The sequence below is a fragment of the Giraffa tippelskirchi genome, chromosome 10, assembly GCF_054371585.1.
Source record: "Giraffa tippelskirchi isolate mGirTip1 chromosome 10, T2T-mGirTip1v1.2.pri, whole genome shotgun sequence".
NCBI classification, from domain to species: Eukaryota; Metazoa; Chordata; class Mammalia; order Artiodactyla; family Giraffidae; genus Giraffa; species Giraffa tippelskirchi.
Window position 1 is genome coordinate 117954599 of NC_137284.1, and position 13881 is coordinate 117968479.

General features: G+C 38.3%; 1 protein-coding gene across 13 annotated transcripts in view; it reads left to right on the plus strand.

Annotated features, from left to right (window-relative positions):
- Positions 1-13881, plus strand: part of ZNF804B (zinc finger protein 804B) — an 889892-nt gene that overhangs the window by 389815 nt on the left and 486196 nt on the right. The gene's annotated exons all lie outside the window — the stretch shown is intronic.

Sequence of the window (13881 nt, forward strand, 5' to 3'; positions counted from 1 at the left end):
GGACTATAAAGAAAGCTGAGTGCCAAAGAATTGATGCTTTTGAACTGTGGTGTTGGAGAAGACTCTTGAGAGTCCCTTGGACTGCAAGCAGATCCAACCAGTTCATCCTAAAGGAGATCAGTCCTGGGTGTTCATTGGAAGGACTGATGCTGAAGCTGAAACTCCAATATTTTGGCCACCTGACGCGAAGAGCTGACTCATTGGAAAAGACCCTGATGCTGGGAAAGATTGAAGGCAGGAGGAGAAGGGGACAACAGAGGATGAGATGGCTGGATGGCATCACTGACTCGACGGGCATGGGTTTGGGTGGACTGCGGGATTTGGTGATGGACAGGGAGGCCTGGCGTGCTGCGGTTCATGGGGTCGCAAAGAGTTGGACACGACTGAGTGACTGAACTGAACTGAACTGTATACCTATTTTGCCTTGTTTTCTCCATGTCTGTACTCTCCACCCCCTAGACTTTCAAGGTGAGAGCATGGACATTTTCCCTTCCTGTATTTAGTATAGAGAAGTAGTTAAACATATAGATGAGTTGGACTGAACTGGTTTGACCTCCAACTCCAGTTCTAACTTTCTGTATGACTGCTTCAGCACTAAGAGCCTCAGCTTGTTCATTGGTGATGATAGTCACCTTATGGGCCCACTGGAAGATGTGAATGAACTAATGAATGCTAAGTTCTTAGCAAAATGTTGGGTGTATAGTAAGTGTGCAATGAAAGGCAGTTGATGGTTACTCCTATAGCACTTGGCTTGTTCTGTTAGAAACAGGTTTCCTTGACCCCTTAAACTGTTTTAAGCACAGACTGGGAACTCAGCACTCACAACAACTTGTTGAAACTGTTGCTGTTTTGAATGGTTCTTTAAAATGGCTCTTTACTGTAGCTGTGTTTTCTTGGAAGACAAGTGCAGGCTGGTTAGCTTTCTGTTTAAAAGAACTGTTGCAAGTAGAAGCCCTGTGTTTTCACAACTTTTATCATGAAAATGCCCAGTATGCCCTGCTTTCCTGATACAGCTTTAATTCAAGACAATGATACATTTGAAGTTGTTTTTCCATTTCTCTTGTTTTCATCAAAGTGAATTGCATTAAACATGAATTGTTTTTATGATCTTGCTGCCATGTGTAATTTTCCTCTTCTATAGAGATAGATATTTAATCTAAAACTACTAACTCTGTGATGATAAGCATTCACACTCTTACTGTTTAAATATCTTGAAAATTCTGATGGACCAACCATGCGATTTCCCCTTCCATTATTTTCTCTCTTCAGGAACAACCTGCTTTAATAGTAAACTATTTGAAGTGAAGACATATTAGGTAACTAAAGGTTGTATATGTTATATCTATGTTCTATGTTGCTTTATCGGCAAATATTAAAGTCCTTGTGTAGGTATAAGCTTTTATGCACATATGTTCTCTTAGGAAAAAAAAAACATTCTCAGCTTTTCAAACAGAGAAATACAATGCAAGGAATTGTTTATGAATGTGTTGAAAAGGCTGAAGGAGAGAAAAGGGAAGATGCTATTACCAAAAGGTTAGTAACTACAGGAAATCACTGCAGCTCCTAGGGCTGGAGAAACAAAGGGGAAAGTGGTGCTTAAACCCTACAAGCCTTTCTCTGGTTGTGATTCTGCTTCTTACACCATGTCACCACTGCTCTGCAGTCATCCAAGAGCTGACAGCCCCACTGGTGCTGGTGGATTTGCTGCCTGAGTGACTGGTATCTACAACTGCTGGCTGCTGGCACCACTGTGCTTCTACTGCAGAGGCTGGCAGTTGTCTGAGGCTGCTGCCACCACTATTAGATCCTTTGAGTGCTAAGTGCTAAGGTGTCAGGAGCCAGAGCCAAGAAAGAAAATCATGGCTTCCTTCCTTTTGCTAACTTCCACTCTCATACCTCTCTGATTAGGCTTGCTCTTTCCATTGGCAGACCTAACCAGAAACCAACTGGAAAGGAGTTATGGCATACACAATTTATGTGTCCCAGTTCCTAGGGAGAGAGGAATAGTTAGGATAGAACAGACTGGCAACAGAGAAATACCCAGGATTACATTTACATCACTTATTTCAAGAGTGCAGAAAGTAAGAGGGAGGGGCATTAAATGATAGAGGAAATTATGCTGTATCTTTTATATAGAAATCTGAAGGATGCATATGTTCAACCCAGACTTTATGTGTATTAGTTTCCTATTTCTGCTGTAATAAATTACCACAAGCTTAGTGGCTTCAAACAACACAAATTTATTATTCTTCAGTTCTGTAGGTCAGAATTCCCACAGAGGTCTCACTGGGATAAAATCGAGGTGTAGGTAGGGCTGCTTTTCTTTCAGGAGTATTTAAAGAAGAACCAATTTATTTGTCTCTTCCAGCTTCTAGAATTAGCCTACGTTCCCTGGATCATGGCTTCCCATCTCTATTTTCAAAGCCAGCCAGTTCTTCTCCGGCTGCCATCTCTCTGATTCTCTGTAACTAGAAAAAACTCTGTGCTTTGAAGGATTTATGGGATTATATTGGACCCATCTGGACAACCCAATCTCTTCTCCTCATCTGAAGGTTCTTAGTTTTAAAGTTTTAATCACATCTGCAAAGTCGCTTTTGACATGAAGATAGTATTCACAGGTTCTGAGAATTAAATCATAGGCATCTATGGGACCATTATTCTGTTTACCGCAACACAGAATTTTAGATTCATAGACATCTGTGGTTATTCACTAGTCATTATCTCCCATAGATATCTTAAACACATAATATCCAAAACTAAGTTAATCTTCTACTGAGTGCATGCTTTCTTGGCTGGGGACATCATTGAACAGTCTAGGCTTGAATTTTGAGAATATTTTTCTTTAATCCCTCAACAGATTAGTACATCTGCTCATTTTAGCTCCTAACTATTTCTCCAATCTATCCCTTCCATCTTTCCTACCACTCCCATTTCCTGGCATAGAAGACTTTTCCATTTTCCTGAAAATAATTCTTAATTAACTGTGTCTGGCATTGTGATAGTGAAGTTATTGATATGAATGAGTCCCCATGTTATCTGTTATGGAATTTACAGTCTAGAATGGAAAGCACACATTAGACAAATAAACTTGTATGATATGTTTTGGAAGTAGACTTTTCTCATCTTTGATTCATTTTTCAATAATTGGCATTAAAATATTGTGAGTATTCTAGAGAAAGACCATCAAGTTGTCTGATTTAAATGCAATCAGTAATGAGAACCTTTGGTATATGTATGTTACTTTGTCCTGATTCTGGAAGATTAAGAGGGAAAATAAATTGCATGTCAAATACGGCAACTGAGTTAATTGTAGTAAAAATCAAGCTTGTCATTGTTGTTCAGTCACTAAGTCATGTCTGACTCTTTGCAACCCCATGGACTGCAGCATGCCAGGCTCCTCTCTCCTCCACTATTTCCCAGAGTTTGCTCAGATTCATGTCCATTGAGTCAGTGATGTTATCTAACCATCTCATCCTCTGCCACCCATTTCTCCCTTTGCCTTTAATCATTCCCAGCAACAGTGTCTTTTCCAATGAGTCGGCTCTTTGCATCAGGTGGCCAAAGTATTGGAGCTTCAGCTTCAACGACAGAATGGCCTAGCAAAATCAAGCTAGAATGGCCTTAAGAGCCTATCTTCATTGGTTATTGTCTAAAGGGGATTAAGCTGCAGATTTAAATAATCAGTGTGCCTTGAGTCAGGCCTGGCTGTATAGTTTAAATAAGCAACCCATGACTTTGTTGTATATATTAACATTTTGTAAAATTATTGAACCAATGTGAGCTTGCAAATACTCCTTTTGTTTAGAACTTCAGAGGCGAGCATTGAGGAAGGTTTTATGATTTGCTCATTCTCCTCTCCTCCACTGGTAACTCTTAGGAATCCTCTGTAGTGCTTGCCTGGAATGATAGTAACAGACTGGGAGCACTCATTCTACATCAGGCATACTGTTCCCAAATACACCTTTCACACACTGTCTTCTTTAATTCTTAAAACAGTCTTAAGATGGTGTCACTATTCTATTTGCAAATGAGATGAGGCTCCACATTTTACAGCTACTGAGGGGGAGAGAGTTGTAGTAGGACCCTGTATCTTCAGAATCCAAGCTCAAATGTGAAACCACTTGACTGTCATGCCACCAAGACAGTTTTAACATTCCTTTATTAAAACAGAATGGCGTTTTAATTGTTGGCTCACATGCTTGTTTCTCTTTCATTGAGTCTCCTGGCAGTAGGATCTGTGTCTTCTTCATCCAGGTAAATGACAGCACTTGGATGCTGCAGGGTTTGGGGCTCAGTAGGCACTTAATAAAACTGTAACCCCTTGGTCATTCTTTTATGCATTCATTCAATCTTAGTTGATTAGATTGGGTAAAAATATACTAACTAGAAGTAAATGTAAGATTTGAGTATCTACACATACAGTAAAATTAAATTTTGACAAAACATTCATTTGTACAGCAATGTGTTCAGTTTAGTTCAGTTCAGTTGCTCAGTCATGTCCAACTCTTTGTGACCCCATGGACTGCAGCACACCACATTTCCCTGTCCATCACCAACTCCTGGAGCTTGCTCAAACTCATGTCCATAGAGTCAGTGATGCCATCCAGCCATCTCATCCTCTGTCATCCCCTTATCCTCCTGCCTTCAATCTTTTCCAGCATCAGGGTCTTTTCAAATGAGTCAGTTCTTCACATCAGGTGGCCAAAATATTGGAGTTTTAGCTTCAGCATCAGCCTTTCCAATGAATATTCAGGACTGATTTCTTTTAGGATGGACTGATTGGATCTCCTTGCAGTCAAAGGGACTCTCAAGAGTCTCCTCCAACACCACAGTTCAAAAGTATCAATTCTTCAGTGCTCAGCTTTCTTTTTATAGTCCAACTTTCACATCCATACATGACTACTGGAAAAACCATAGCTTTGACTAGACGAACCTTTGTTGGCAAAGTAATGTCTCTGCTTTTTAAATGCTGTCTAGGTTGGTCATAGCTTTTCTTCCAAGCAGCAAGCGTCTTTTAATTTCATGCCCCCCAGAATAATGTATCTCACTGTTTCCATTTTCCCGTGGACTTTACAGTCCATGGAATTCTCCAGGCCAAAATACTGGAGTGGGTAGCTTTTCCCTTCTCCAGGGATCTTCCCAACCCAGGGATCAAACCCAGGTCTCCCGCATTGCAGGATTCTTTACCTGCTGAGCCACAGGGAAGCCCAGGAATACTGGAGTGGATAACCTATCCCTCTCCAGCAGATCTTCCCGACCTAGGAATCAAACCAAGGTCTCCTGCATTGCAGGAGGATTCTTTACCAACTGAGGTATTAGGGAAGCCCATCTTTCTAATAAACATAGATATTGAGTACATTCTTGGATGACATCCTGGTTAAAAAACATCCAAGGTAAGAACATTCTTTGTTTCTTACAACTGATCACTGAGCTGCTCACCCCTCAAAATTCAACTCAATAATCATGTGACTAATGTATCAAACTTTAAATACTTTACATTTTTGCATGTTATTTGTGCTTTGTATGACTGTAGAAAGTAATACTTCTTATTATGTGGATTTGGAGAAATATTGTGTTCCAAGAATTAGGCAGTAGAGCTGTAGTCTTGATTTCACTAGAGGGAGTGAGATAGGTGTAGACAATATCTAGTTCTTGCTTTATTATCAATCAGTGCTGTGCTTTATTAAATCCCTACTTGCTCATTTTCCTTACTGAGGGACCTAGGCTGGGATGGACAATATTTAATTAGCTTATTATAACTCTAGTATTGATGTGCTTTATTTTGAGAGGGGGTTGCTTTCTTGATTTTTTTTTAAATTGAAGTATAGTTGATTTACAATGTTGTATTAATTTCAGGTGTGCATCAAAATAATTCAATTATACATACATATATACATATATTTTTCAGATTCTTTTCCTTCATGGTTATTACAAAGTACTAAGTACAATTCCCTGTGCTATACAGTAGGTTCTTATTGGTTATCTATTTTATATATAGTAGTCATGTGTTTTCTTAACCTATATAATCTTAGAGAGATAATAGTCATGTTTTTGATAAGCAGTAGATTTTTTTTTTTTTGCTATACTTACGTGACTTTTGGGATCTCAACTCTTAGACCAGAGATTGAATCTGGGTCACAGGAGTGAAAGCCCAGAATCCTAACCACTTGATCACCAGCAAACTCCCAACAAACCATAGATTTTTAAGAGGTATTGATCTTTGTTGAAGGTGGGTCATTGATATATGGGTTCATTTTACTATTTACTTTTTTGAATGATACTTTTTAGAGAGAGAAAGAAGGACATAGCTGTAAAAAATAGTGGCAATGATAAGGAAATGCTGAAAGAAGAAGATGACACGTCTTCATCCTAAAAATCGTGGTATGTTCATTTTTATGGGGCACCTAAGCATGAAAGGTGATAGAAGTGATAGGAAGCAGAAATAGAGAAATTAGAAAACCTTGCAAGTTTCCTTGAATCATTTCAGTTGAAATGCTTTAGCATTTTGTTGAGAATGCCATATGAGATGTACTTACAGTCAAGTTTAATGAATATACATTACAGGGATAAATGGTTCATGAACTCACCATCATTTTGGATTATGCATTATTGCTCTTTAAAATCATTAGTTTGGAAAATTGAGATTTGATTGTAATTTGCAATTTCTTAGCATGCTCTGACCGGGCAAAAAAGGAAGCAATCTGGATAAGGGCCAGATTTCAGAGAAAAATTTACAGATGCAAAGTGCTTGATCCATAAAGTAGATAAAGCACATAATCTGCAATCAACTATAAAGTTTGACCATGGAAACAGTTGTTGAACCCAAGTCCATGTGCCCAAAGCACAGTGAGGCCAAACCAATGGGAACATCAGAGTTTCGAGCAGAAAAAGGTTTACTAATCACAGAGGCACCAGCCTGGAAGATGGGAGACCCAGATTGATCTCAAATCCATCTTGCTGACTGACTAGGGTATAAGATTGTTAAAGGCAAATGGGGAGGAGAGGGTCCCTATAATCCTGAGTTCAGATAAGATGCTGCAGACTTTCTGGCACCACTTTGTGACTTCCTTTGCCCCCAGTGATGGTAGTTATTCTACTTGTTACTAGTTTGGTCTAGTGATCCTTCAACTTTCCTCTAGAAGAGAGCAGAGACAGTAGTTGAGGCATTTTATTATCTGTTTAGGGCCTATATTATGGTTCAGGAGTTTCAGTTCTCAAGTGACCCTATTTTTAAGTCTGCTTGGGGCCAGTAGGTTGAAGCCACAGGGTGTTACCTCATCAGTTTGGGGTCATAAATCAAGGCATTGGCTTAAGCTAATAACTATGGAAAAGATTATGTTGCACTTGCTTTCTCTTTAATTTTGCGTTCCCTCACTTCACGGTTTGAATCTGTACTTTGGAACTGAGCGAAGTTCTAGGACTCTAAGGCCTTTTTTTCTATAAACAGAAAGGCATATTGGGGCTGTCTCTCAGGGTTCTGCTTGGTTTCAGTCCCCCCTTTGCTTTGAAACTCATCAATCTTGACAGGAACAGGAGTTGAACAAGAAAGGGAATAGAGATTAATCATAAACTTGGCAAGGGAACTTGATTTAAGGTGGACTTAGTTTCAGAAATACCAATAAAATAACCCAAACTTTGAGTTCTAACATCAGAGCTCACACATACTCTAAAGTTGCTTTCTGTGCCAATAGGTTTTTTCTAGAGATTAGTGCAATTCTTTATCTAACCCAAATGTTTATTGAGCAAAATTTCTTATCCAGAACTGTATAAATAGTCACTTGAGGACCTTTATGGTACAAGACTGTATTTTTGCATTTTGAAACTGAATAGAGTTTTTTACCCCTTGGGCCATGATTGGATGTTTAATCTCATATAAAATCACCGATTCTTTCCTTGAAACCTGAATAATTCGGTGGTCTTCCTTTTAACAAAAAGGATTTTTAAAAAGGGCTATTATATTCCCCATTTGATGCTACAAATTCACTAACAACTCAACACCCAAGCCTTTAGAAATGTTGTGTATACTTAGCCTATTTTTTCATCTAATACTCACTCCTGAGCCTGGTTCATCCTTCTTTTGCCTGCTAGACTGTATAAGTCACACTTTCCAAGTCACCAATGACCTCATTGTCATAAAATCTACTTTTTTAGTCCATTTCTCACTTGACTTTGAGACAGTAGTTGATGCTGATAAGCACTCTCTTCTTTAGGAAATGTTATTTTCCTTTGGCATCCATGACACTACTGCCCTCTTCTGCTCTTCTTTTGTCTGCTTCTGGGCAATTTAAATAATGACCTCTTAGGCTTCTTTGTGAGTCCATATTCTTCTGTCCTTTGCCTTCCTTGGGATTTTGAAGTAGGCTCTCTTCTGTTGCACTCTATATACTTGTACCAGATGATAGTATTACTCCTGAAGCATCAGTCATTGTCTTTGTGATTTTCAAATCTCTATCTCCAAGTATGACCCATCTCCTGAGCTTCAGGACAATGTATCTACTTCTCTTATTGAGAGTTTAATATTGATGTTTCTCATACACCTCAAATTCAACACATTCCAAATGGAAAACTTCATCTTACTCCCTGTGCGACTCCAGCTTGCTTCTCTTCCAGTATTATCGTCTCAGAGTGTGGCACCACCACCTGTCAACTGCTTTTTGTCTTTGATGCTTTTCTCTTCACACTTTCTTCTTTCAAGCAAATATCAAGATATGATCTCTTGATTTTTGCTTTCTCTTTCTATTCTTGTTGCCATTATCTTTGCATTTCCTATCATTATCTTAGATTTCCTACCATTTCTTTCCTTAAATACGGTAATGGTCTCCTAATTAGCGTATCTATCCTGGCTAGTTCCCTAGTTCACTTCCAGGCTCTTCTCTCAATTCCAAGTGGTCCTTCTCTAATGCATTTCTAATCAGGGCATTTCCATGATTAAACCATGTCTGTATCCTGTCTCACTTGAGAAGAAATCATGGTAATTATGTAACTTTAACTGTCTGTATAATCTAGTTCATTGCCCAAATACTAAGGGCTTCCCAGGTGGAGCTCAAGGACCCACCCACCAATGCAGGGGACATAGGAGACACAAGTTTGATTCCTGGGTTGGAAAGACCCCCTGGAGAAGGGCATGACAACCCACTCCAGTGTTCTTGCCTGAAGAATCCCATGGATAGAGGAGCCTGGTGCTCCACGGTCCATATGGTTGCAGGGTCAGACACAACTGAAACGACTTAGCATGCACACAAGCAGGCATGCCTAACTACTATCTAGTCTCATCTCTTGTGAGTTCCTTTCCTATTTCAGGTCTTCACTTACTGAAATTCTTTCCATTCTTCTAGCACACTATGACTCTTCTTGCCTTTAGGTTTTAGAACATCCCTCTGCTAGGAGATATATATATATATATCCTCTGCCAGGAACACTCCCCTCCTACTCCTTGCCTTTTATTTGGCTCACTTCTATTTAACTTTCAGAAATCCTTGTATTTTTTCCCCCTCAGAAGCACCCCCTGATCCTTTAAACTAGGTAAAGTTAGGAAAGGAAACCATTGCAATTTGTATACCCACTATGATAACAATTATCATAATTGTTTCATTTTCTTTTATGTGTTTGGGGTAGTGGGAGACAGAGACTGTGTACTCTCTAAGGTAGAAATGATATGTATTTGCTTGTGATTACATTGCACCCCTGAGCCCCCATGACTGGCAAACTGTCTGACAGAGTTTTTCAGTTCATACTTGCTGAATGACAAATGCAGAGAGAGAATAAAATTCATTGTATGAGAAAAGCAAGAGGCAAGTCATTTCAATATAATGCCAAAGGATACATTTTCACTTACATTTTTATTGCAAATGGAGTAAATGGTGTACCAATGGATCTGGAGGGGGCTCTATGGAACCTTCTATGTTTGTGGCTTACATGGCTCCTAACACATGACTGCATGTATAGAAGGCAATCAATAATTATTGAATTAAATGTTTGCAATGACTTTTATTTGAATAAGGGAAGGAGTTAAACTCAATAAGTGCTGTTTATTTTTGGCTCCACTAAATATAGATATAAGATTAAGGGAAGCTGTGGTGGTGAATATTAGAATGCAGGGTAATTTAGGGGGTAATTTCTCCTTCAGCTTTTTTTTTTTTTAATTTACCACACTGTTTTAATTCACTTTCTTTCCTAGAAGTTACTTACTTATATCAGAAAACATACCTTACTATTTATCTGTTTCAACAAAGTATCAGATTTCATATAATGCATATGCTCTAAAGTTCATCCAAAGATATTAATTATTAATGGAAATATCAAACAAAGATTGTTCCAGTCTGATGTGTTATATGTCATTAATTAAAAGGAATATTTTCCTACAAACTGTATACTCCTTGTATATTTTCTAACTCAGGAATAGTACTATCCTGTTGAAAAAACTATAAAAACTAATGTATTTGACACTTTTCTCTCCCTCATAACCTATGTTCATTTACCTCTTGATTGGCTTTCAAACTGGTCTCCTAGATCCATTTTCACTGTTGTTAATCTAGTCCAGGCTATTTTCTTCTCCTGCCAGAAAATTTGTTACAACCTGCTAAGGAATTTATCTGCACCACCATGTCCCCTGCCAGCTTACTCTCCACTCAGCAGCCAAACCAATCTGATTATGTTCTGCTTAAAATCTTCAGTGACTTCTCATCAACCTTAAATAAAAATGTCCCACTCTTCACTGTATCTTCTGACTCCACAGTGCTACCACACTTAATATTTAGATGTATAATCTCATATATCAATTCCTGACTTTTCAAATTCCCATACATCTTTTCACTTAAATGGATGCAATAAGATAGATTTTTTTTTAAAGGAAAATGTTGGTATTTCACCACAAATACTCTCTGATAGGGTGAATTAGTCATCCATTCAGACATTAGATTTCAAATTTTTAATAAAAATACTTGATCCTATCCTCTGACTGATTATAAGTTAACATAGTCTTTCCTTTTGCCCACGTTTTTGGATAAGTTCAATGGCTCATGTGCTTTCTTTATGATGCTCATAGATTCTACAGTGTATATGAGCAGAGATCCCTGAAGGAATAAATCACTTGTTCAAAAGCACATAATGAGAACGCATAGAAGAGATCAGTCATCTTGCTTTAATGTTCTTTTTTTTTTATTCTGGTGAGAATAGGACATGTGCTTAAGAACTGTCACTTTATAGGACTGAAAGTGGAGAATCAAAGAATTAAAATGTTGTAAGGTGTGTAGTTTTTATCTATGGTAAAATGCACCATCTTGTTGAGTAGTCTATTATTTTTGATTTCAAAATGCAAAGTAGAATAGAAACTGGGAAGAGAGGGAGGGGGAAGGTGAGACTTGAGTCAGAGAGATCCCTGAGAGGAGGTCATTGCATTAGTGTGGATTTTGGTAAAAATGTAAATGTATTCAGTACTCAGACATTCATTTTTCCCTTCATAAATCAACACTTTACATTTAATGTCTTGTTTTAAAAAATTTCCTTAAAAATAGCTGAGTATTATAAAAACAGATCAGAAATGCAAATTACATCGTTAAAATGGAATCAAATTTATACTTTTATAATAACCCAGGCAAATATGGATATAAATTTTAGTCTTATCAAGCATATGTCTCAAAGAACAGATAAGTATAGATACTGAAAAAAGGACTTAATGAACATAAATAAGTCACTCTTAAGTATGGAATAAAGGTCATATACCTTACTAGTAGCTTATCCAGAAAGTATTTTTAATCAAGTGAATTGGGAATGAGCTCTTTTTTCAATGGGTAGTATTATATAAAAACAAAAATTTGACTGAATCACTCCCAGAATATATTCCTAGTATCCTTCCAAATTTGAGTGAAAGAAATTATGTGCTTAAAACTGAATATTTCAGGGAAGGTGTCACCATGTTTTGACTTGCTATTTTAGAGAGCTTCATGAACAATGGCCAAACCCTGATGGGTCAGATAGGAATATTTTAATATATTGAAATTTCATAACCATTTTGATAAAAGTAGAATTAACATCATGGAGAAATTCTTGCAGATATTTTAAATGACTCCTTTTAAAAATGAGGAGCTAAAGATACAAATATCAAAAAAAATCTCATGATTATTGTTTACAAGTTGTTGGGAAATGAATATAAAATTAAACAGCAGCAATAAGACAGAAGACTTGCCAAAAGGTGGTTGAGGATCATGTATGGTGAAGACAGAAAAGAGTATCTTGAATTCGCCCCGCTTCACAGAGGAAATAAGATTTAATCAATAAGCAGAATTTTGGTAAGAGAAGTGAGGAAGGAAGTTAAAGTCAAAAAGCATGAAAATGTTAGGAAATCATTAGAGAACAAAGTGTGAGAAAGAAAATGGTGGTTACAGATGAGGGTGGGTCATTTAGTAAGCAAAGATCAGAGAATCAATGCTTTGGAGATCATTTTAGAATTTTGCTTTTTGTCTTGATGAAAAGGAAACCATTGAAGAATTTTGACTAGAGGAATAACGTTTATTATTACTTACTGTATGCTAGCTAAATATTACCATTATTTCATGCAGTATGCATAACCAATCTTATAATGTAGGTACTGTTTACCACACTCACTTTGTAGGTGAGAAAACTGAGGTGAAAAAAGGTAAAGAAGCAAATTACGGCTCTACAAACTTTCAGACCCAGCTTTCAATACAGCAGTTCAATGCCATAGGTGGGTTCTCTACCTCTTCTGCTATACTGCCTTTAACTTTGATAGACATACTACACTGAGTAGAAAGACAGAGAGGAGGAAAAAAGATTGGAGTGAGAGAGATCCCTAAGGATGTCACAAAAACAAGGCCAGACACGAAACACTGTGGAAAAAAATGGGCGGGGCTTGGATTGATTGCCTGTCAGTGAGATAAAAGGGAAGGGAGGAAATTAGGACAACACTCAAGTTCTGATTTTTCTTTTTTTTCGGCTTCCCTGATAGCTCAGTTGGTAAAGAATCCACCTGCAATGGATGAGATCCCATTTTGTTTCCTGGGTCCAGAAGATCCATTGGTGAAGGGAGAGGCTACACACTCCAGTATTCTTGGATTTCTCTGTGGCTCAGCTAGTAAAGAATCTGCCTGCAATGCGGGAGACCTGGGTTTGATCCTTGGGTTGGGAAGATCCCGTGGAGAAAGGAAAGGCTACCCACTCCAGTATTCTGGCCTGGAGAATTCCAAGGACTATACAGTCCATGGGGTCGAAAAGAGTCAGACAAAACTGAGCCACTTTCACTTTCAAGTTCTGATTTAGCAACTGTGTGGAGAGTGTACATTTTACAGTAATGGGGAATGCAGGGAGCAGACTGAAGGAATAATAGAGACAAGAAATGATGAATTCTATCCAGAACACGTGGAGATGGAGATGTCAGTCAGATGTTTAGAAAAGGCATTATGTGAGGGCTGGAGCACAGAAGGGGTGTGGTGGAGTAGTGAAGAGAGCTGTGTTTGTGTTAAATCGCTTCAGTGATGTCTGACTCTCTGTGATCCTCTGGAGTGTAGCCTGCCAGACTCCTCTGTCCATGGGATTCTCCAGGCAAGAATGCTGGAGTGGGTTACCGTGCTCTCCTCCAAGGGATCTTTCCGACCCAGGGATTGAACAAGCATCTCTTAAGTCCCTTGCGTTGGCACCAGGTTCTTTACCACTAGCACCACTAGCACTTAGAGTCAAATCTAGACCACTAACCATGACTGCATGCCTCACTACAGTTAATTATTTAAAGTGATGAAGTGGAGATAGGGGACTAGTGTTACCAACTATTGCTTTTACTGTGCGCAAAACGCTTAATGTCTTTTTCTGCAAAGAGTTAGGGGTCGGGGGGATGGGTAGAACAGACATTTGACAGATACCTTTGGGGTT